The 25,963-nt window shown below is 41.7% G+C and overlaps 1 protein-coding gene across 3 annotated transcripts in view; it reads right to left on the bottom strand.

Annotated features, from left to right (window-relative positions):
- Nucleotides 1-25,963, bottom strand: part of srrm3 (serine/arginine repetitive matrix 3) — a 795,287-nt gene that overhangs the window by 701,258 nt on the left and 68,066 nt on the right. For 2 of the 3 annotated variants that reach the window (XM_087977541.1, XM_043718787.2), the window contains exon 2: nucleotides 13,657-13,752. The gene's annotated coding sequence lies outside the window, so the exon portion shown is untranslated. Of the gene's footprint in view, nucleotides 1-8,761; nucleotides 8,801-13,656; nucleotides 13,753-25,963 lie in introns of all 3 variants that reach the window. The other variant, XM_087977540.1, reaches the window with a different exon arrangement.

Below are 25,963 nucleotides of genomic sequence, written 5' to 3' on the forward strand. Positions count from 1 at the left end.
GCAGTAAAGAGGAATAAAATAAATCATGAAATTCAAATATCTGCAAATCAAAGTTGAGCAATTCAAAGCAACTATAAACAACAAACTCTGAAGCAATCAAAATATTCAAAATGTTGTTTAAACAGCTTACACTGTCATTTGAGTTGTCCATTAAACCTAACTCTAAAAGAAGTTTGCAGTGTTTTTTAAAAAAATCAAATTGTAACAAAATGATTACCTTTGTCGACATAATTTTATTTTGGTGTAAGAAATGTCTTGGGCAATGTATCACAGGTCTGTACCTATGCATGTCACATAAAGTCATAGGTTTCACAGTTTTAGATCATAAGCTGCAAGGCACCATTTCGTTCTCTAAATACACTTGTGTAATGACTTACTACTTTTCAGGATTGACTGCAAAATGTCACATTTTGGTAAAAAAAAATTATAGTTTGAATGGTAAAAACAAGATGACAGAGAAAAGCAAGGACAATTAGAGATGGGACAACAAATGTGAGATGTGTCAGCAACACTGGACTATTATGAGCAGTTATGTTTGGCAGAAAGAACAGAGGAGCTGAATAATATTTGAATGGAGAAAATACACACAAAGCTACAAAACATGAGGATTTGAGAGTCCACTTGCATGAATCACATAAAGCTAGCTTCCAAGTTCAGTGGGTAATAGACAGGATAAATGGAATGTTGGCTTTTATTTCAAAGCTAATGGAATCTAAAAATAGAGAAGTTTTAATAAAATTATACAAGGCACTAGTCAGACCACAATTTGAATACTATGAACAGTTTTTGGCCCCTTATCTGAGGAACTAGGTATCAGCATGGCAAGCAGTCCATACAAGGTTCACAAGGCTGACACTTGGTATAGAGGGATTGCCTTACAAGGAGAGGCTGACAATTTGGACCTGTACTCATTGGACAATAGAGGAATGAGAGGCAGCTTTATTGAAACATACACATTTCTTAGAAGGCTTGAGAGGGTAGATGTGGAAAGGTTGCTTTTCATTGTGGGAACATCTCGGACTACTGGGCATAGTCTCAGAGTACAGGTCATTCTGCTATAATGCAACAATTGCATCCCTCTGCAAACCTCGTGCTACAGAAAATCGGGTTATGGGAAACGGCTGTAGAAAATCACACTGCAGAAGATAGCTAACAGAAAATTGTTGTACCTGTTCAGTAGAAAGCTTGCATTATCCAAACAACATTCACTATTCGTCTATCGCATTATAGACAATTTGTGTTGACGAAGCATGCGTTATAGCAGAACTACCTGTATGGAAGTTACACATTTAAAACAGATGAGGAGGGATTTCTTCTCTCAAAAGGAAGCAAATCTGTGGAATTCTTTACTGAAGGGGCTGTAGAGGTTGAGACATTCAGTATAATGAGGCTGAGATAGATAATGTTTTAATCAGTAAGGGAGTCGAGCATTAAGGGAGTCAAACTATTAGAGAAGATACTGAGGGATGGGATCTTCCCATTTGGAAGAAAATGGGCTTATCAGTGATAGGAAACATGGTTTTATGCAGGGAAGGTCATGTCTTACCAACTTAATAGAACTCTTTGAGGAAGTGACAAAGTTGTTTGATGAGAGAAAGGCTGTAGATATGTCATTTACTCTAAATGGTTTACTCTAAAAGTCATTTACGTGGACTTCAGTAAGGCATTTGATAAGGTTCCCCATGTTAGGCTGATGGAGAAGGTGAAGACACACGGGGTCCAGCATGTACTAGATAGATGGTTAAAGAACTGGTTGAGCAACAGGAGACAGAAAGTAGTAGTGGATGGGAGCTTTTCAAAAAGGAGATCTGTGCTGGGACCAATGTTGTTTCTGATATACATAAATGATTTGGAGGAAGGTATAGCTGGTCTGCTTAGCAAATTTGCAGATGACACTAAGATTGGTGGAATAGTAGACAGTGAAGGGAACTGTCAGAGAACACAGAAGAATATAGATAGATTGGAAAGTTGGGCAGGGAAATGGCAGATAGAGTTCAATCCAGGCAAATTGCAAGGTGATGCATTTTGGAAGATCCAAGTCAAGAGCAAACTATGCAGTAAATGAAAATGTCCTAGGGAAAATTGATGTACAGAGAGATCTGGGTGTTCGGGTCCATTGTTCCCTGAAGGTGGCGATACATGTCGATAGAGTGGTCAAGATGGCATATGGCATGCTTTCCTTCATTGGATGGAGTATTGAGCACAAGAGTTGGCAGGTCATGTTACAGTTGTATAAGATTTGGGTTTGGCCACATTTGGAATACTGCGTACAGGTCTGGTCGCCACATTATCAAAAGGATGTGGATGCTTTGGAGAGGGGGCTCACCAGGATGTTGCCTGGTATGGAGGCCGCTAGCTATGAAAAGAGGTTGAATAGAATAGGATTATTTTTATTAGAAAGACAGAGGTTGAGGGGGGACCAGATTGAGGTCTATAAAATCATGAGAGGTATAGAACAGGATGGATAGCAAGAAGTTTTTTTCCCCAGAGTAGGGGACTCAAATACAAGGGGTCATGAGTTCAAAGTGAGAGGGGAAAAGTTTAGGGGAGATAGAACATAGAACATAGAACATAGAAGAATACAGCGCAGTACAGGCCCTTGGGCCCTCGATGTTGCGCCGATCCAAGCCCACCTAAACTACACTAACCCACTATCCTCCATATACCTATCCAATGCCCTCTTAAATGCCCATAAAGAGGGAGAGTCCACCACTGTTACTGGCAGGGCATTCCATGAACTAACGACTCGCTGAGTGAAGAACCTACCCCTAACATCAGTCCTATATCTACCCCCCCTTAATTTAAAGCTATGCCCCCTTGTAATACCCGACTCAATACGCGGGAAAAGGTTCATACTGTCGACCCTATCTAACCCCCTAATCATCTTGTACACCTCAATCAAGTCACCCCTAAACCTTCTTTTCTCTAGTGAAAACAGCCCCAAGTGCCTCAGTCTTTCCTCATACGATTTTCCTTCCATACCAGGCAACATCCTGGTAAACCTCCTCTGCACCCGTTCCAATGCCTCCACATCCTTCCTATAGTATGGCGACCAAAACTGCACACAATATTCCAGATGCGGCCGTACCAGAGTCTTATACAACTGCATCATGACCTCAGGACTCCGGAACTCAATTCCTCTACCAATAAAAGCCAGTACGCCATATGCCTTCCTCACCGCACTATTTACCTGGGTGGCAACTTTCAGAGATCTGTGTACATGGACACCAAGATCCCTCTGCTCATCCACACTACCAAGTATCCGACCATTAGCCCAGTACCCCATCTTTTTGTTATTCTTCCCAAAGTGAATCACCTCGCACTTAGCTACATTGAATTCCATCTGCCACCTTTCTGCCCAGCTCTGCAGCTTCTCTATATCCTGCTGTAACCTGCCACATGCTTCCTCACTGTCAACAACTCCTCCGACTTTCGTGTCATCCGCAAACTTGCTCACCCAACCTTCTAACCCCTCTTCCAGGTCATTTATAAAAATGACAAACAGCAATGGTCCCAAAACAGATCCTTGCGGAACACCGCTAGTGACGGCACTCCATGAAGAAACTTTGCCATCAACTACTACCCTCTGTCTTCTTCCATCCAGCCAATTCCTAATCCAAACCTCCAACTCACCCTCAATGCCATATCTCCGTATTTTCTGCAGTAGCCTACCATGGGGAACCTTATCGAACGCCTTACTAAAATCCATATATACCACATCTACCGCTTTCCCCTCATCAACCTCCTTCGTCACCTTTTCAAAGAATTCAATAAGGTTTGTGAGGCACGACTTGCCCTTCACAAAACCATGCTGACTATCCTTGATCACATTATTCCTATCTAGATGTGCATAAATCCTATCCCTTACAATTCTCTCTAAGACTTTGCCCACAACAGAAGTGAGACTCACCGGCCTATAGTTACTAGGGCTATCCCTACTCCCCTTTTTGAACAAGGGAACCACATTTGCTATCCTCCAGTCTTCTGGGACTACTCCTGTAGACAAAGAGGACATAAAAATCAAGGCCAATGGCTCTGCAATCTCCTCCCTTGCTTCCCAGAGAATCCTAGGATAAATGCCATCAGGCCCAGGGGACTTATCTATTTTCACCTTTTCCAGGATTTCCAACACCTCTTCTCTACATACCTCAAAGCCATCCATTCTACTTATTTGTGCCTCAGTATTCTCATCGACAACAATGCCCTGTTCCTGAGTGAATACTGAAGAAAAGTATTCATTCAGTGTCTCCCCAATCTCTTCCGCCTCCACCCGCAACTTCCCCCTACTATCCTTGACTGGACCTATTCCTACCCTAGTCATTCTTTTATTCCTAACATACCTATAGAAAGCCTTAGGGTTTTCCCTAATCCTATCTACTAAGGACCTTTCATGTCCCCTCCTTGCTGCTTTTAGCTCTCTCTTCAGGTCCTTCCTGGCTACCCTATAACTCTCAATCGCCCCAATTGAACCTTCACGTCTCATCTTGAGATAGGCCGCCCTCTTCCATTTAACAAGGGATTCCAATTCCTTATTAAACCACGGCTCCCTCGCACGACCCTTTCCTACCTGCCTGACAGGTACATAATTATCAAGGACACTCAATAGTTGCCCCTTGAACAAGTTCCACATATCATTTACACTCTTGCCTTGGAGTCTACTTTTCCAAGCCACACATCCTAAGTCATGCCTCACCGCATCATAATTTCCCTTACCCCAGCTATAATTCTTGCCCTGTAGTACACACTTATCCCTCTCCATCACGAGTGTAAAAATCACCGAATTATGGTCACTATCCCCAAAGTGCTCACCTACCTCTAATTCTAACACCTGGCCTGGTTCGTTACCCAGAACCAAATCCAGTATGGCCTCACCCCTTGTTGGCCTGTCTACATATTGTGTCAGGAAACTCTCCTGCACACATTGAACAAACACTGACCCATCTAACGAACTTGAGCTATAGTTTTCCCAATCAATATCAGGAAAGTTAAAGTCCCCCATAACAACCACCCTATTACTGTCACTCATCTCCTGAATCACCTTCCCAATCCTTTCTTCAATGATTCTAGGACTATTAGGAGGCCTGTAAAAGACTCCTAACAGGGTGACCTCACCTTTCCTATTCCTAACCTCAGCCCAAACTACCTCAGATGGCAAGTCCTCATCCATCGTCCTTTCCACCGCTGTAATGCTATCTTTGACAAGCAATGCCACACCTCCCCCTCTTTTACCCCCACCTCTAAACCTACTAAAACATTTAAATCCCGGAACCTGCAACAGCCAATCCTGTCCCTGTTCTAGCCATGTCTCCGTAATAGCCACAACATCGAAGTCCCAGGTACCAACCAACGCTGCAAGTTCACCTACCTTATTTCGTATACTTCTTGCATTGAAGTATACACACTTCAAACCACTTCCCTGTTTACAGGCACCCTCCTTGGAAATTGATGCCATGTTCCTCACCTCCCTACACTCCAGGCCCTGCACCCTGAAGCTACAATCTGGGTTCCCATGCCCCTGCCGAGTTAGTTTAAACCCCCCCCAAGAGCACTAGCAAACCTCCCCCCAAGGATACTGGTTCCCCTCAGGTTCAGGTGTAGACCATCCTGTTTATAGAGGTCCCACCGTCCCCAGAAAGAACCCCAGTTATCCAAAAACTGGAACCCCTCCCTCCTGCACCATCCCTGAAGCCACGCATTTAATTGTTCTCTCTCCCTATTCCTCGAATCTCTATCACGTGGCACGGGTAACAAACCAGAGACAACAACTCTGTTTGTTCTAACTCCAAGCTTCCAACCTAGCTCCCTGAAAGCCTGTCTAACATCCTCAGCACTCCTCCTACCTATGTCGTTGGTGCCAATGTGGACCACGACTTCGGGTTGCTCCCCCTCCCCCTCCAGGACCCGGAAAACACGATCAGAGACATCACGTACCCTTGCACCTGGGAGGCAACATACCAAACGTGAGTCTCTCTCGTTCCCACAAAACCGCCTATCTGTGCCACGAACTATCGAGTCCCCAATTACTACTGCTCTGCTCTTCTTCACCCTTCCCTTCTGAGTAACGGGGACAGGCTCCGTGCCAGAGACCTGAGCCCCGTTACTTACCCCTGGTAAGTCATCCCCCCCACAAGTATCCAAAACGGTATACTTGTTCTTGAGGGGAATGGCCGCAGGAGGTCCCTGCACTGGCTGCTTCCTCCCAGTCCCCCTCACTGTAACCCAGTGCGTAGAAAGTTCTTTACACAGAGGGTAGTGGATGCCTGGACTGCATTACCAGCGGAGGTAGTAAAGGGAGGCACAATAGCATCATTTAAAATGTATCTAGACAAATACATGAATGGGCAGGGAGCAAAGGAATACAGAGCCTTAGAAAATAGGCAACAGGTTTAGACAGACGATCTGGATCGGTGCAGGCTTGCAGGGCCGAAGGGCCTGTTCCTGTGATGTGATTTTCTTTGTTCTTGTGGGGAAAAGACAGGAAGGTGGAGCTGAGGATGATCAGATCAATCATGATCTCGTTGAATGGCGGAACAGTTAAATGGCTGACTTCTATTCCAATGTCTGATGCTAATGCTAATACACATTCCATGAAAGAATAAAAAAAGAGCAAATTGACCAGTATTTCAAATGGCTATGATTCAAACAAACAGAATACTGCATTATAGGCAAAAGAATCAAGTCAGGTGGCTTTATTTACAACTTTAATAAAATCAGAGGAAATCTTCCTCTCCTGGTATGCAATGATCAATGGCAAGAAATATGGAAAAACACAATGATAGAAATTAAATAAAAATCTTGATGTCAGGAAAAACACTTGCAATCTTAAACCATAAATGGTGACGTCTAAAACTCACCGTGAAGCAGTGACTCTATTTCCATGCATTGGCATGTCCCAACCCGTCCTGTATAAATTTCATTTCCAATTCTCCTTTCCTTCCTTGAGAAAATAATAGCGCAGATTCCCAACAGGCAAATTAGAGTGGGCGGCTGGTGGCTAGAGCTCACCAAATGCTTGTTCTGGTCACCATCCAATCATTCCTTTACAACAACATCCTGTATGTTCCATGGCACCATCCTCTTCAATCCCCTGTTTGTACAAGTTGGCATCAACTAATCACCAACTTTACTGCAGCACCGTCGTTCTTCTCAGACCAACTCTCATACTATTCTCAACACTTTACTCTGAATTCCAAGGTACCTAGAATTTGCATGCTTCTGCCAGGTTGGTTTGTGTGCAGGACTACATGCACCTCATGATCAGTACAGGATGCACCTTATGGCTCTGTGCTTACTTTCATAATATTCACTCACTTTATGCTTACTTGGAAGCTGCCAGCCCCTGTCTACTGCACTTACCTCTTAGTGCACTTTCAGTATCTTCACTGCTCTTACAAGTATTGCCTTTTAGAGCAGAGAAGAGAGATAGGCAGCTTGTAATGGTGAGAAGCACTGAACAACCAATAGATTGGTTATGTTGCTGTGTGGGACCAAGTTATGTCAAGGTCACACATACAGCATATGCCATCTGCTTAAATGTTATCTGCTTCAAGAAAATCATCGTGTGTGAAAGTCAAAGGAGTGCAGTCTTTAATATGGTGAAGGGAAACTATAGACTGTCAGGATGTACCAGCACAATCAGTCAAGGGCACGCCCAGCCCCATCCAAAGGTATTAGCCATAGAATCAGGCATTTTATCCTACCATATTGGAGTCTGAACCCTTGCAGTCTTGGCATTTAGCTACAGTGAGCCTTGCAGATTAAGTGCAACCAGTCTGGGGATTGCAGCCCGGTCAGTCTGGAACATGGATAAATCAGTCTAGGGTCTGGGCCATGATTAGTTGGAGCTGTATTGTTAAGGCAATCCAGTCAGCCATGGTCAGTCCTACAGCCCTCATCAATAATGGTCAGAGGCTGTATTATGCTTGTGCTTCTCTAGAACCTTATACTAAAAGATGAGATAGATGGAGGGAATACTTTATTGTGGATCCCCTCAGCTCCAAAGTCAGTTTTAGACTGTGTCCCCTCACTCTGCCTCAAGGTCACTTGACCCACCCTCTTAAAAGTGCAGCACACACCCAGCTACATACATAACAGATAGTCCTAGGAACCCTGAAAAGTGGACAACTCAATGGGGGATGGGCTTCATCGTACTGGGCGAGTGAGGGAAGAGTGTCAGTGATAAAGGGCAGGAGATAATAGGATCTTGGTTTGAATAGGAGAGAGCTAGGAGCTCGAGAACGGAGGAGAAGTGGTTTCACTTGGTGTTCTCTTCTCCTGGGCTGGAGAAAAGTCGTATGTGAGACAATCTATTTTACTGAATGTGCCTTTGCCAATAGTGTGTTTATGGGATGTTACTACACTGGAACAGTTGCTGTCTAAATAATACATTATTCTGTTAAGTTTTCGAATAGAGTTAAAATTATACCCAATTTTTCTTTTGTTTATATTTTAACTATAAGGTAAGAATAAAGCGTGTTTTGTTTACGGCCAACTAACATAACCAATCAAGTTACATCTGAAACTCAGCACCTTACTTGCCTTTAAAGAAGATAAAAGTTAGGGTCTAGGTTATCTCCTTGATATATTTGAAGGGAGTTTGATCTAGTCTATAACATCTCCTTCTCTCGGATTCATCTCAAACACAGTAGCTTACAATCCAACAGACCCAGTTATTCACAGTCACTGCTTAATCTAGACATGATCTCACTAACCTTAATCTTCAAAAGACATAATTTAGGCAGTTATAAGATGCTATACTCACCATGGTTAGACTGTTGTGTTATGACTCAAGCTGATGTTACTATAGAGAAATCGAATCATAGAGTGAAAACTAGCTTGACTAATCATAACTTGTTTTTATTTCTATTTAGTGAAATGGTCTTTCCCTGAAACATAAACATGCTGCTGATCTAGTTTTAACAATAAAACAGAAGCTTATCATCCAAAATAAGAGATAAAATAGAATAAATCAAGCTATTTACATAAAACATAACTTTAAAAATTTCAAAATACAATTTAGAAAGGCCCATCTATCTCACTACCATCACATTTAGTGCTCAAACACCAGAGAAAATTCTGTTCTTCATTACATCTACAGGTAACTGTTTTATCCAATTCCCAGTTTTGAGAGTTTGACACTTTCCTCCTTAATTATTCACACAACGGGATTTTGAGTTTCTCAGATTTGAATAGCCCTCCAGGGTTGCAACCAAATGCAGAACTTTCAAATTAAAATCCTTACACTGTGGGAACCAAGTTCCTAAATGTTCTGAATTATTTCCTTACTTCCGGAGAGACTGTTTTTACACATTACTCCAACCAGAATTTCTGTAAACTGAAAACAAAAGCTTTTCAAGCTTGCTTTTCCCATACGTTTTTGGCTGAGCCAAAAGAAATCTCCTAATTCTTCAAACTGAAAGCAAATGAATGATCTTCAATATATACTCTGCCTGCTCGTAAAATTGTCCAAGTCCAGGCACTCTCATTCACACTGCTTTAAAAAATGGCTCCAGAAATATTGACAATCTAATTGTTAAACTACTTTATATGCATAGACCAAAACCCACATGCCACTGGTTCAAAATTCAAACTATAAAATAAATGATATCAATATATATAATACATATAATATACACACAACCTCCATTTCAGTTGTTATTTGCACCATCAAGATTTTCATGTTTTATTATCAAATCTCTACTTTTGAGAACAAGAATGTTCTATGCCAAGTAAAAAGTACTCGTAACACTCAGTGGGTCTGGCAGCAGCTACGGACAGGGATTTAGAATTAAAATATCATGTCAGTGACATTTTATTTAAAGTCTGAATGTTTTTCTCTCTCCACAAGATATGCTAAGTATTTACATGATGTGCAGGTGCCAGTGTTGGACTGAGTGGACAAGGTCAGAAGTCACAAGACACCAGGTTAAAGTCCAACAGGTTTATTTGAAATCACAAGTTTTCGGAGCACTGATCCTTCATTAGGCGAAGTGCTTCGCCTGATGGAGATTTACAGCATTTTCTGTTACACATTCAGATTTCTAACAGCTGTAGTATTTTACATTTCTTTTGTGAAGGTGGATAAGTTTATTCCATCAGCTTTGTCAGAAATGTAATCTTATATTCTTCAAATCTGCTAATCTATTATAATATAATAGCCAAAAGTCAGTGGTTAACACTGCTGCCTCTCAGCGCTAGGGACCTGGGTTTGATTCCAGCCTCGGGCGACTGCCTGTGTGGAGTTTGCACATTCTCCCCGTGTCTGCGTGGGTTTCCTCCGGGTGCTCCAATTTCCTCCCACAATCCAAAAATGTGCAGGCCAGGTGAATTGATCATGCTAAATTGCCCATAGTGTTAGGTGCATTAGTCAGCAGTAAATATAGGGAATCGGTCTAGGTGGGTTACCTTTCGGAGGGTCGGTATGGACTTGTTGGGCCAAATGGCCTGTTTCCATGCTGTACAGAATCTAATCTAATATTTATGATTTATCAATTAAGGACAGTGTGTCCAGCAGGCTAAGAAAAAAGGTAGGAAGGAGGGACTTGGGGGAGAGGCATTGGAAATGCGATAGGTGGAAGGAGGTCAAGGTGAGGGTGATAGGCCAGAGTGGGGTGGGGGCGGAGAGGTCAGGAAGAAGATTGCAGGTTAGGAAGGCGGTGCTGAGTTCGAGAGATTTGACTGAGACAAGGTGGGGGGAGGGGAAATGAGGAAACTGGAGAAATTTGAGTTCATCCCTTGTGGTTGGAGGGTTCCTAGGTGGAAGATGAGGGAGTTGAAGTGTGTGGGAGTTGAAGGGAGTTGAGGTGTAAATGATGTGTGTGGAGGTGCAGGTGAATTTGTGGCGGATATGGTCTCTCTCCCTCCACTCCCTGCGTGACTCCCTCGTCAGGTCCACACCCCCCACCAACCCAACCTCCACTCCTGGCACCTTCCCCTGCAACCGCAAGAAATGCAAAACGTGCGCCCACACCTCCCCCCTTACTTCCCTCCAAGCCCCAAGGGATACTTCCATATCTGCCACAAATTTACCTGCACCTCCACACACATCATTTATTGCATCCGATGTGGCCTCTTCTATATTGGGGAGACAGGCCGCCTACTTGCGGAACGTTTCAGAGAACACCTCTGGGACACCCGGATCAACCAACCCAACCACCCCGTGGCTCAACACTACAACTCCCCCTCCCACTCCACCAAGGACATGCAGGTCCTTGGACTCCTCCAACGCCAGACCATAGCAACACGACGGTTGGAGGAAGAGCGCCTCATCTTCTGCCTAGGAACCCTCCAACCACAAGGGATGAACTCAGATTTCTCCAGTTTCCTCATTTCCCCTCCCCCCACCTTGTCTCAGTCAAATCCCTCGAACTCAGCACCGCCTTCCTAACCTGCAATCTTCTTCCTGACCTCTCCGCCCCCACCCCACTCTGGCCTATCACCCTCACCTTGATCTCCTTCCACCTATCGCATTTCCAATGCCCCTCCCTCAAGTCCCTCCTCCCTACCTTTTATCTTAGAGGAGAAAGTGAGGTCTGCAGATGCTGGAGATCAGAGCTGAAAATGTGTTGCTGGAAAAGCGCAGCAGGTCAGGCAGCATCCAGGGAACAGGAGAATCGATGTTTCGGGCATAAGCCCTTCTTCAGGACCCTGAAGAAGGGCTTATGCCCGAAATGTTGATTCTCCTGTTCCCTGGATGCTGCCAGACCTGCTGCGCTTTTCCAGCAACACATTTTCAGTTACCTTTTATCTTAGCCTGCTGGACACACTTTCCTCTTTCCTGAAGAAGGGCTTATGCCCGAAACGTCGATTCTCCTGATCCTTGTATGCTGCCTGACCTGCTGCGCTTTTCAGCTCTAATCTCCAGCATCAGCTGTCCTCACTTTCTCCTTGAAGATTTATCAATTAACCCCATTATTGAAATAGCCAAATAGTTTGTGAGACCTAGTTTAATATTAAGCTGCAAAATTTTGTGATTTAATTTACAAAAATCACCAGGCATATTCAAACATCAATACAAATTGAACTATTCATAATTTTATTTACAATGAATGAAATATTAACCCACATTTAAGAATTCCGCTGCCTAAGCTTAATTACTGTGGCTGGAACATTATAGCCTTAACGTCATGGACAATGGTGAGAAATTTGGAATAAAGCACAAGAAAACACCTATCTCAAGGTTGGGAGCAACCAGCTGCATTTTCTAACAGTGGTCTGGGCGACAAAACCAGATTCTCATTAGTCAGAGAAGAGATGCCTATTAAGGAGGACTAATGTTGTTTTGTGTACAAAAGGAGTTGTATCATTTTACTCAACTAATGTCCCAGCATTACGATAGACAATACAATATTTTTCATGATTTCCACAATAAGTTGCTCTTCTTTTATTAAATTTGCATTCCAATTTGATTTCTTGAAAACTTATTTTTCATCATCCAAATTTGATTCTGTGCGTTACTCTCAGACGTATGTGAAGAGCATTTGGTGGGATCCAAAGAAGTCTCCTTTCTCTGGGACCAAAATATCACCTTAATTTTCTTAAAAATATTATAAAGCAAAACCTATATAAAATAGACACCCACATGGTACAGACTTTGATTGAGACACATTGTAAAAAAAACAAGAGGTATTCCAAAACCATACAGGCTTCAGGAATTTGGAACTTTCAGTGCATCAAGCCTTCTTATACTTTAAAACACAGGATACAACTCTGCATCACACTTTAGAATGCTCTGAGTACACCCTGTACATGGGTGAAAATAATGATGACTAACGGCTTGCTAAATGATTTCTTTCTGTCTCTGCCAGCCTCAGAATTTTATTCTCACAGTTACAATGCAATTGTATTGTTAATACACAGCAAAGGATGCATAGGCACTCATTCCTACATCAGCTGGACAGGATTACATATGAACTCAGGTGTGCACACGTCTGACCTGAAATACTCCATTAATTTCAGTTCTTTCTTTTAAATTTATTTTTTTTCTAGTGATTGTTCTTCAATGCACATTTGTTTGTTAATTGCCCTTCAGTATCCACTTTATCAATGTGGTACAGGTAGCACGGTTTCTTCTGTCGGTAGGTATGTACTTTTTACATACAAGGCTCATCGCCCAATATTGTTACAACAACTTCACCTCCATGACCTTCAGATAACTGCCTTCCTTCAATTCGTCACATTATGCATCCCCAGTGTAATTCGCCCATCTTTTGTGACTGTGCCTTCAACTTTCTGTGCCTTAACCTCTGCTAAGTTCACTGCTAAAATCTATCATGTCACTTAACCTTATATTGCTTCACATAGGTTGGTGTGAAAAGTGTCTAAGCTCGTTCGGGTGCTTTTCTTGACACCAGTGCCATTATAATCCAAGGAGAAAGTGAGGTCTGCAGATGCTGGAGATCAGAGCTGAAAATGTGTTGCTGGAAAAGCGCAGCAGGTCAGGCAGCATCCAGGGAACAGGAGAATCGATGTTTCGGGCATAAGCCCTTCTTCAGGAAGGACTTATGCCCGAAACGTCGATTCTCCTGTTCCCTGGATGCTGCCTGACCTGCTGCGCTTTTCCAGCAACACATTTTCAGCCCATTATAATCCAAGTTGCAGTTTTACTTAGTACAGAAATTTGGAATGATAAAGAAAGCAGAGATGCAGCTACACTACCTGTTACTGGAATACGTTTAGAGCTGCCACTTAAATTGTAGCCATCCCTGTTCCACTGTAATCAGCACCATCCAGCAGTCAGTCAGTCCTTTGCATCTAAAAACCAGAAGAACAGCGGATGTTGTAAATCAGAAACAAAAACAGAAGTTGCTGGAAAAGCTCAGTAGGTCTGGCAGCATCTGTGAACATAAATCAGAGTAAATGGTTTGGGTCCAGTGACCCTTCCTCGGAACTCAGCATCAGTCCTTAGCATTTGTTTGGTGTCATGTTGAACATATGAATCAGCAATGAAGCTTCACTATAGTCACAGGACCACAAACCATTTTAAAGTGTTTTAGTCAGCTTTTGTCAACTATGTTCGTCAAATCTAGAAACTGGTGATGATAGTAAAATCAATAATGGTGTTACCATGCATGAAGCCTTGACCATCTATCTAGATTTCTCAATAATAAAACAATTGATTTTAGCTGTACAGTCCCCTCTATAGCAAACCCTGGTAATGTTTATAATCAATGAACTTTTGTGCTTGAAATTGAGCGAATTAAATATTGCTCTGAAATTATACCGCAATCTATGTAATATCCTAATCTAGATTGAAACCTTCCATGGAAAGATTTTACAATAATTTGTCACTTCATATAAACTTCCTGTCAATGATGACTTCGTCCTTTCATTTTATGTTTAACCAATGACAAAGTAGATGTCAAGATAGTTAATCACAAGACGACTGTTCAAGGCCATGCTACCTCAATGGTTATAAGTAGGGGTTTATCTCATTGACCAGCTAGGTATTAATCATAAGTACGGTTATCCAGTAGTGGCAACTTAACTCAATTACATGCTTGCTCAGTCCCATTGATTACTTACAAAATTATAGATAGCTGTGAATATAGCTACAAGAACACAATCCAATTGAAGTTCATATAACTGCAACATCAAAGCTCAAATGCTTTGCAAATGATACCTTATCACCTGATTACATATGCACTACAAATAGCCTGCATTTTGATGAAACCACAGCCCAGTTCTATCTTTTTTGGGCAAGACCAAATAATCTGGGCTTTCATGCAGGATGAAAGGTACATTGCAAATCCCCAAAAAAATCTGCAACATTTTGCTGTGTAATTTAGCAGGAGTCTGCCACCTTTTAAAGAGATTCATGCTGACCTGAGAAGACATTTCATTTCTCACATTTGTTCATATGCCAAGGCAGACGATCGTGGTGGACGGCTGCTTTTCAGACTGGAGCCTGTGACCAGTGGGATGCCACAAGGATCGGTGCTGGGTCCACTGCTTTTCGTCATTTATATAAATGATTTTGATGTGAACATAGGTGGTTTGGTTAGTAAGTTTGCAGATGACACCAAAATTGGAGGGGTAGTGGACAGCGAAAAAGTCACCTCAAAGTACAGCAGGATCTTGAACTCATGGGCCAATGGGCCGAGAAGTGGCAGATGGAGTTTAATTTAGATAAATGTGAGGTGATGCATTTTGGAAAGGCAAATCAGGGCAGGACTTATATACTTAATGGTAAGGTCCTGGGGAGTTTTCCGGAACAGAGAGACCTTGGAGTGTAGGCTCATTGTTCCTCGAAAGTGGAGTCTCAGGTATATAGGATAGTGAAGATGGCATTTAGTATGATTTTCTTTACTGGCCAGAGCATTGAGCATAGGAGTTTGGTTAGGCCACTTTTGGAATATTTGTGCAATTCTGGTCTCCCTCCTATAGGAAGGATGTTGTGAAACTTGAAAGGGTTCAGAAAGGATTTACAAGGATGTTGCCAGGGTTGGAGGGTTTGACGTACAGGGAGAGGCTGCATAGGCTGGGGCTGTTTTCCCTGGAGTGTTGGAGGGTGAGGGGTGACCTTTAGAAGTTTATAACATCATGAGGAGCATGGATAGGGTAAATAATTAAAGTATTTTTCCCAGATTGGGGAAGTCCAGAACTAAAGGGCACAAGTTTAGGCTGAGAGGGGAAAAATTTAAAAGGGACCTAAGGGGCAACTTTTTCCCGCAAAGGGTGGTGCGTGTATGGAATGAGCTGCCAGAGGAGGTATTGGAGGTTGGTACAATTACAACATTTAAAAGGCATTTGGATGGGTATATGAATAGGAAGGGTTTACAGGGAAGTTGGTCAAGTGCTGGCACATGGGACTAGATAAGGTTGGGATATCTGGTCAGCACGGACGAATTGGAGTGAAGGGTCTGTTTCTGTGCTGTACATCCCTATGACTTTATGAATATGTTTGATTAACAACAATCTATCACAAGTTTATCAATTAATCAAGAATCAAATACCATTTACATAAATGTTTCATATTTCCAGTATTGTTTGCATGACAGAGCATTTCCTGAAAGGACATGCTCTAATTTTTAGAAATTAGAACCAGTCCCAGAGTTCTGCAGGGATCGGCGCTGGGTCCACCTTGTCCAAAATGTACATAAACTATTTGGATGAGAATTTAGGAGGCATAGTTAGTATGTTTTCAGATGACACGAAAATTGGTGGTATAGTCAACAATGAAGAAGGTCATCCAAGATTACAAAGAGATCTTGATCAATTAGGCCAATGTGCTGAGGAGTGGCAGATGGAATTTAATTTGATAAAAGTGAGCTATTGCATTTTGGTAAAACAAACAAGGACAGGACTTATACAGTTAACGGTAGGGCCATGGGTAGTGTTGTCGAAAAGAGAGACCAAGGGGCTCAGGTAGATACTATTTGAAAGTTCAATCACAGGTAAACAGAGTGGTTTAGAAGGCACTTCGTTTGCCTTCATTGTTCAGACCATTGTGGCAATGCCGCTCCTTCAACAAGGTTATGTTGTCCTTGGCTTTCTTTAAAGGTCATAAAAGACACAGGCGCTGAAAAGTCTGGGGTTTCAGGGTAAATTTGATTATAGCTAACAGATACTGCCTCAGGCAGAAAGCTTTCTTTTCCTTAAAAAAAAGCTTGTACAATGAAAGGAGAGTGGACAGCTCTCCCACCTCAGCTTTCCTCTGGTTTGGTTTGGTTTTTAGTAGTGGTGTTGAAAAAGCAGCTGGACCCAATGATGCAGGCCCAGGTTGGGACTCTCCTCTCTGACTTCTCTCCTCTAAGACCCTGTGCTTGATTCTATCTTTTGTGCTAAGGTATATTTATGGGGATTATTACAAGTATTTGGAACAGCGTTATTAGGTCGAGATAATCTGTTGGGTTTTCGGATAGGTTAAGCTATTCTGCATTCTGTTCTCTTTCGTTTGTGTTTCATTCAGTAATTTTGTAAATAAATTCTGTTTTGTTTAAAACTAAGTGGGTTGACCAGCAGCATCACTCTTGGAATTTCCACATGACACCTGCTTAAAACAACTAGCAAAGTCAGGATCTGGGCTACTTCATTTAAACGTTTTGAGGGGTCTGGCCTGGTCCATAACATCATTGAGTGTAGGAGTTGGGACATTATGTTGAGGTTGTACAGGACATTGATGAGGCCACTTTTGGAATATTGTGTACAGTTCTAGTTTCCCTGCTATGGGAAGGATATTAAATTGCAGAGGGATCAGAAGAGATTTAGCAGGACGCTGCTGGGTCTGGAGGGTTTGAGTTATAAAGAAAGGCTGGGACCTTTTTCACTGAAGTGTATGAGGTTGAGGGATGACCTTACATGGAGGTTTATAAAATCATGATGGCCAGAGATAAAGTGTGGATGAGTTCAAAACTGTGGAGCATATATACAAGGTGAGAGGAGAAAGATTTAAATGGGACCTGAGGAATAACTTTTTCGGACAGAGTGTGGAATGAACTGCCTGAGAAAGTGGTAGATGCAAGTTCAGTTATGACATTTAAAAGACATTTGGATAGTTACATGAACAGGAAAGGTTTAGAGGGATATAGGCCAAATGCAGACTGTGGAGCTAGTTTATTAAATGTGGAGCTTGAAAAACAGAGCAGATCAGATCAGACAGCATCGGAGGAACAGTAAAGTCCTGATGAAGGATCCAACCCGAAACATCAACTTTCCTCCTCTCCCGATGCTGCCAGATCTGCTGTGCTCTTCTAGCTACACATTTTATCGACTCTGACTTCCAGCATCTGCAGTCCCTACCATCTTCAAATGGGACTGGTTTAGTTTGGGAAACTTGGTGAGCATGGATGAATTGGACTGAAGGGTCTGTTTCTGAGCTATATGAAGCTACGAATAGCTGCATTGATATTCAATCAACCAGAATAAAAATACAAAAATCAGCCCTCATTTCTTTAACATTTTTCTAGTTTTTTTCTTACAAACAGCAGTTATCATCAAAATAATGTACAGCATATACAGAGACAGTATACCTTAAAAATACAGCAAATGTTTTCAATCACAACTGACATTAGCAAGACATTTGAACAACATGGCTACCTGGAGTTATGTCAGTATTTTGTCAACTAAGATAAGACAATTCACCCAGGAGCAAAACACTGGAACAGGAAGCAGGACTCACATTTGTTTAAATTACTTGTGTTTTAGTAATCAAGGCTGGCACTCCAGTGTGGCACAGAGGGAGTACTGCACTTTGAGGCGCTACCTTTCAGGTGAGCCATGAAACAAATGATGTCTCACAAATTGGTGCCACAGTTTCTCTGTTACAACAGTGATCATACTGCTCAGAACTTTTAGATAAAACATACCATATAAATGCAAGCCTATTTTTAAAAAAAAACCCTAATACCTGTATAAACAGAAACTAACATATATCATTAAAAAATGCTGTCACAACTCATCCCCATATTATAATGCAAAAATTACATTGCATATATTCTTTATGTATGTCTTATTCAATTTTTGGGCCTGCATAAATTGAGAAACTGTTTCCAATAATCTTGGCATTTTGTGACTAAGGATGGTCATACAATGCAAAGGATTAACTTTTTTCATTGCTCGTAACATTTGCTAGCAGCCAAAACATTATGCTGGAATAGAACTACATCATAGGTTGCTAAAGGGTAAGTTTAGTAATTGAAAAAAAAGTTCAATCAGATAAGCTGTACCACAAACTTCTTGCATCAATCATGATCACTAGCTTTTTTTTGGAACCAGAGAGAGATCTATTCCACATATCAAAATGATTCAACCTACTAATTTTGTTCAGCCAATCATAGAGGTGAACATTTTCACAGCCGTTTAGACAATCCACTTGATTGAATTCTTAATCAAATCATGAATTGGGATACTACCTCTTAAAACTAATTTTGCAATGATGACCTGGATTTTGCAATCAGCTATGAAGTGACAGCAGTTGAAATTGATCTCGAAGAAAGCTTTCTATGATAATCTAGCAATTTGTGCAATGGTTTTCACCTCTGTTGTCATTAATTTGATTCTATTGCCAGCTTGAGGGAATTGCTGACGTTCAACAGCAGTATTGTCGAGCAAGTTAAGCCGTAAATCCCAAAAAATAATTTTCACAGAGAGCAAACTAGGAAGTAAATAACACTGATTATCCTTCACCTCATTGTCATTTTAGACAAGCAGATATAAAAGCTATGGAAAATAAACATAAGATTTAATTAGATCTTGAGATAAAAAATTATTAAACAATAGTGATATTGCTCTGATTGACAATGCTGGCACCTCGAGATATCTGCAGCCTCTGCCAGTTTCTGGCATATGGTAAGGGAAATTTGAGGTATTTTATTGCCACCAATCCTACTTTTGCAATGTTGTGTATAGCTCCTATATATTTATCAGTGGTAGAAGGAACAGCTTGAGTTGAAACAGAACAGGCACTTAACTTGGTTAATAATTTTTTTTTGCACGATAGCAATATATATGGCTTACATTACTGGTCAGGCACAATTACAAAGGATACATGGAGCTGTATAAAATGCATCTGCTCCTGAGGAAGACTAGTGTATAAATTATTGTCTTCACCCAAAGACTGTGTGATAGCATCAAACTGAGTGGAACTAATACTACTACAATATTGACTGTTTCGGAATCACTACCTTATTCAACATCTCTCACCAGCCCTCCCAAGCTTTTTCCCCATATGTAATATTTAGATCATCATGTTTATAACTATAACTACTGCAGCTGTGCCCAAGACTTTAACTTCACAAATGGAGGTAATCTGGACATTTCACAAATTTTCCCAGAGTGCCCTCTCTTCAGACTTGAAAGAATGTCCTCTACTTGAGGACTGTTAACTTTGGGTTTGATCATTAAGTTTTTCTAACCCCTACATGTGGATCATCATATTTTAGTTATCCCATGTGCATGACGTAGTTCCTTGTTGTTGGTCCATTTCCTTATCTGGAATGCCCTCAATCTTGTGAATATCCTTTGCAGAGGAACTCACCTTTGGTAGTCAGGTAATTGCCCATAGTAACATTTGGGATACTTTCAAATTCATGAATGTCCATCATGATTGACAGCTACTCTATTGAAACAAGTACTTTCTTTCGTGTCATCCCCTTGATTTCTGTACCAGGTAATATTCTTCTGATTGGAAGAGCTATTTTTCTTTTTGCAGCATTGTTGAGACCAGGCAATTTCTTCTTTTCGACCGGATCTATATCCATGGGAATTGGTCTGGCTCCTACAAAATCATATGCATTTCATCACCCTCAATTTGATGATCAGATTGGATGTCTTCAGTTGCTTCTTGTAGCTATTGGACTGATGAAGTAGATTTTTTCAGACTCTTAGTCATATTACTAAAAGATTGCTGTTCACCTTTCATCATCTTTGCCATTGACTGTCCTATCTGAACAACATCAACTAAGAATTCCTAACTAAGATCACATAGATTGTGCTGCTTACCCTGGCTCTTAGTATTTCTTCTTCCTGCAAACTTTGAGTTTTATCCTCTGATCAGCAATGACAGGAGTATTTCTCAGCCCTGTATAATCATAGATTTCACAAAGAATTATGAGATTTTCAAACTCTTTGCCATCTCCACATCCACAAATTATCTACAAGATACACTGCAGAAATTCACCACACATCTTCAGACAACACTTTCCAAACCCATGACCAAGGACAAGGGCAGCACATATATGGGAATACCACCAACCTTCAAGTTCCCCTCACACCATCCTGATTTGGAAATATATCAATGCTCCTTCAGTGTCATTGGATGAAATTCTTGGAATTCCTTTCCTAATGCTTTGTAGTCTACCGACAGCACATGGCTTACAGCGGTTCAAGAAGGCAGCTCACCATCATCTTCTCAAGGAAAACAAGGAACAATATCCACAATTGAACAAAACTTAAATTGCTAGTCAGATATAATGAAGAAGTACTCTCGGGAGCTGTACAGAATCTATTTGTTCCCTTTGCAGAATAGCATAGAACTTATGTCTCCACCCAAAGACTGAGTGTGATATCATCAGATACAGTGGAGCACATTTTCTTAAGTAATGATTATTGTATTATTTCCTCTCCTCTTTTTGCTGCTTGATTATTTCGTCATTTGGAATGATGTTAGTGTCTTCTACTTTGAAGACTGATGCAAAGTCTTTTTTCAACTCCTCTGCCATCTCCTTGTTTCCTATTGTTATTTCCCCAGTCTCGTTCTCTGAGGCCTATGTTCACTTTGGCTTCTATCTTTCTTCTTATATACTTAAAGAAGCTCTCATTGTCCATCTTGATGTTACTGGCAAATTTACCCGAAAAGATTATCTTCTCTCTACTATTTTTTAATCATCTTATGCTGGTTTTTAAAACTTTCTAAATCTTCTGGTTTCCATTAATCTTTGTCACTTTTTTTTTAAAACTTAATGCGATCCTTAACTTTACTGGTTGGCTTATCCCTTTCCTAGAATCCTTCCTTCTCATTGAGTTTTATTTTTGCTATGTGCCATGAACTATATTCTTAAATGTCTGCTACTGTTGCTCAGCTGTCTGTGGCTAAACCCTTTCCAGTTAACACTGTCCTCATTCCTTTGTAATCACTCTTATTTAGGGTTAGCACAGTTGTTTCATACCCAAGTTCCTTTTTCTCAAACTGAATGCTAAATTCTACCATGTTACAATCACTGTGTCCAAAAGGATATTTTACTCTGACACTGCCCCAAATAAATTCTGCCTCATAGTTTCCTCTGCCAATCTGATTATCCCAATCTATATGAAAATTAAAGTCACAACGATTATTGTATTGCCTTTTTTACATTCCCTCACTATAGCCTGATTTATTCCCTGTCCCACCATATGGCTAATGTTAAGGGGCCTATAATCTATCACTACTATTAGTATCTTCTTCCCCATTATTTATATTTCTTGCCTCTCCCCATATAGATTCTACATCTTCAAATCCTAAATCATTTCTAACTATTATACTTCGTCCATCATGTATTAACAATACTACCCCATCACCCTTCCTTTCTTGAAACAAACACAGAATGCCAGAAAAATTTAGCAGGTCTGGTAACATCTGTAGAGAGAGAAACAGAATAACATTTCCAGTTGAGTAAACCACATGGCACATTGGTTAGCAAGTTAGAAATGTTTGGAATTAACGGGTCCTTGGTGATATAGATTGGAAGTTGGCTAAAAGAAAGGAAACAGGGGGCAGTTTTAGATGGGCATTTCTCAGGCGGGAGACAAGTTAAAAGTAATGTTCTCCAGGGATCAGCGTAGGGACCTTTGTTTTTTCTGATATATATAATCAATTTGGAGATGGGTGTTCAGGGCAAAATCTCCAAATCTGTAGGTGATACTAAGCTAGGGAGGACAGTGAGTTGTGAGGATCATGCTCAGAGACTTCAGAAGGACATTGACAAGTTGGCCAAATGGACAGATACCTGCCACATGAATTTCAAAGCACAGAAATGTGAGGTAATGTATTGTGATAGAAGAAACGTGGAGAGACAAAACATGCTCAATGGGAAAACTTTGAGGGGAATACAGAATCAGAGGGAGCTTACAGTCCAAATGCACAATTCTCTGAAGATGTCCAGGCAAGTTGAAATATTTGTTCAGACGACATATAGGATCCTTGAGTTTGTCAATAGAGGCACAGAATATAAAAGCAAGGAAGTGATGCTACACCTAAACAAATCATTGGTTACACCACATTTGGGCATATTGTGTTCAGTTCTGGGTACCTTATTTGAATTTTAAAGGATTTTAAAGACCTGGACAGAGTGCACGGGAGATTAGTGGGCGGCACGGTGGCACAGTGGTTAGCACTGCTGCCTCACAGCGCCTGAGACCCGGGTTCAATTCCCGCCTCAGGCGACTGACTGTGTGGAGTTTGCACGTTCTCCCCGTGTCTGCGTGGGTTTCCTCCGGGTGCTCCGGTTTCCTCCCACAGTCCAAAAGATGTGCAGGGTCAGGTGAATTGGCCATGCTAAATTGCCCGTAGTGTTAGGTAAGGGGTAAATGTAGGGGTATGGGTGGGTTTCGCTTCGGCGGGTCGGTGTGGACTTGTTGGGCCGAAGGGCCTGTTTCTACACTGTAATGTAATCTAATCTAATTTCCCAGATGATACTAGAAATAAGGGATCTTAGATAAAATGAAAGATTATAGAAATTGAGCTTATTCTCTTTTAAGCACAGATGAAGAGGTTACCTTATTGAGGTGTTCAAAATTATGAATAGTTTTGACAGAGTAAAAAATGATATTTTGTTTCCACTAGTTGGTATGTCTCCAAGTATGAGTCACAATTTCAAGATTGTTAGAAAGTGAGCTGGCAGTGAGATGAGAAGTTTCTTTACTCAGAATTGTAAGGATTCAGGAAGTGCTGCCTGGGAGAGCCCTGGAGGCAGTTTTCATACAAGAGCTAGTTATACAGTTGGAAAGTGATTAATTTAGAGGAGATAGAGCTGGAGATTGGGGACTACCTGCATAGGTCTTTCAGGAGTTGGTACAAACACTGTGGGTCGAATGACCTTCTGTATTCTAATATTCTATGATTCTATGACTGTGTGTCACTCCACAAATACTGCCAGACTTGCTGGATTTCTCCAGCATTCTCTGTGCTTGTTTCAGACTTCCAGCAACCACAGAATTTTGCTTTTATTCAAGAATCCCTACATTGTGGAAGCAGGCCATTTGGCTATCGAGTCCACACCGATCTTCGGAAGAACACCCCACTCACACCCACTCCCCTACCCTACCTCTGTAACCCTGCATTTCACGTGGCTAACCCACCTAGCCTGCACATCCCTGGACACCATGGGCAATTTAGCCTGGCCAATTCACCGAACCTGCACATTTCTGGATTGTGGAACGATACCAGAGAACCCAGAAGAAACTTGCACAGACACAGAGAGAACATGAACCCATGTGGGCGGCACGGTGGCACAGTGGTTAGCACTGCTGCCTCACAGCGCCTGAGACCCGGGTTCAATTCCCACCTCAGGCGACTGACTGTGTGGAGTTTGCACGTTCTCCCCGTGTCTGCGTGGGTTTCCTCCGGGTGCTCCGGTTTCCTCCCACAGTCCAAAAGATGTGCAGGGTCAGGTGAATTGGCCATGCTAAATTGCCCGTAGTGTTAGGTAAGGGGTAAATGTAGGGGTATGGGGTGGGTTTCGCTTCGGCGGGTCAGTGTGGACTTGTTGGGCCGAAGGGCCTGTTTCCACACTGTAATGTAATCTAATCTAATCTAATGTAATCTAATCTAATCTAATCTAATCTAATGAAAACCTCACACAGACAATTGCCAGAGGGTAGAATTCAGCTTGGGTCTCTGGCTGTAAGGCTAACCACTGACCCACCATGCTGCCCCTCAAGTGGTTTTATTGGTTGATAATAGATCATTTTATAATTCTTTTAGCCTTTATCTCTATCCATGTACAGTCCCAGTGGCCCTCCAGTCTTCCAGAAGCCTACATCCTTCACACTACCTTGCTGTTTTGTGTGTCTTAGCAACCATCAGGTTATTTCACTCTCTAATTCTCAAAGCTTAAATTTTTTTTTTAATAAACAAAACTTCACCTTTTCTCCACATTCACCCTCTGGCTAAAACATCCATATTGGGATATTTAGAGTCATAGAGATGTACAGCACAGAAACAGACACTTCAGTCCAACTCATCCATGCTGACCAGATATCCTAACCTAATCTAGTACCATTTGCCAGCACCCGGCCCATGTCCCTCTAAACACTACCTATTCATATACCCACCTAGACGCTGTAATTGTAAATGCTGTAATTGTACCAGCCTCCACCACTTCCTCTGGCAGCTCATTCCATACATGCACCACCCTCTGCATGAAAATGTTGCCCCTTAGGTCTCTTTTATATCTTTCCCCTCTCACCCTAAACCTATGCCTTCTAATTCTGGACTCCCCAACCACAGGAAAAAGATCTTGTCTATTTACCCTATCCATGGCCTTCATGATTTTATAAACTTATATAACCACCCCTCAACCTCCAATGCTCCAGGGAAAACAGCCCCAGTCTATGCAGCCGTTTCCTATAGCTCAAACCCTCCAACCCTGGGAACATCCTTGCAAATCTTTTCTGAACCCTTTCACATTTCACAACATCCTCCAAATGCCTCCTTCACTATCCTATCTACCTGCGACTCTACTTTCAAGCTACTGTGAACCTGCACTCCAAGGTCTCTTTGTTCAGCAACTTTCCCTAGGACCTTACCATTAAGTGTATTGATTGTTCTCTGATTTGCTTTTCCAAAATGCAGCACCTCACATTATCTCCATCTGCCACTCCTTAGCCCATTGACCCATCTGATCAAGATCCCATTGTGCTCTGAGGTAACCTTCTTCGCTATCCACTACACTTCCAATTTTGGTGTACAAACTTACTAACTATACCTCCTATGTTCACATCTAAATCGTTTATATAAATGACAAAAGGTAGTGGACCTTGTGGCACACCACTGGTCACAGGCCTCCAGTCTGTAAAGCAACCCTCCACGACCACCCTCTGTCTTCTACCTTCGAGCCAGTTCTGTACCCAAATGGCAAGTTCTCCCTGTATTCCATGAGATCTAACCTTGCTCACCAGTCTCCCATGAGGAATCTTGTCTGTCACCTTACTGAAGTCCATATTGATCACGTCCACCGCTCTGACCTCATCAATCCTCTTTGTTACTTCTTCAAAAATCTCAATTAAGTTTGAGAGGCATGATTTCCCACACACAAAGCCATGCTGACTATTCCTAATCAGTCTCCAATATCCAGAGATACATGAACTCATACAGCAAAGGCAGTAACTATGCAGATTCACTGCTGTGTCAGTTAACAGTGCAGGTTTCTTTCTCTCTCTCCCTCACTGACCATGTGCTTGCTGCCTTTTGTCTGTCTTTCTCCATTTTAAAAGTGCGGTTGTTTTGACTTTTCTTCCCCAAAGTTCCAAAACAATGCAACAGCATATA

The sequence above is a fragment of the Chiloscyllium plagiosum genome, unplaced genomic scaffold, assembly GCF_037043375.1.
Source record: "Chiloscyllium plagiosum isolate Xiang-an unplaced genomic scaffold, Cpla_swu_hap1 HiC_scaffold_31, whole genome shotgun sequence".
NCBI classification, from domain to species: Eukaryota; Metazoa; Chordata; class Chondrichthyes; order Orectolobiformes; family Hemiscylliidae; genus Chiloscyllium; species Chiloscyllium plagiosum.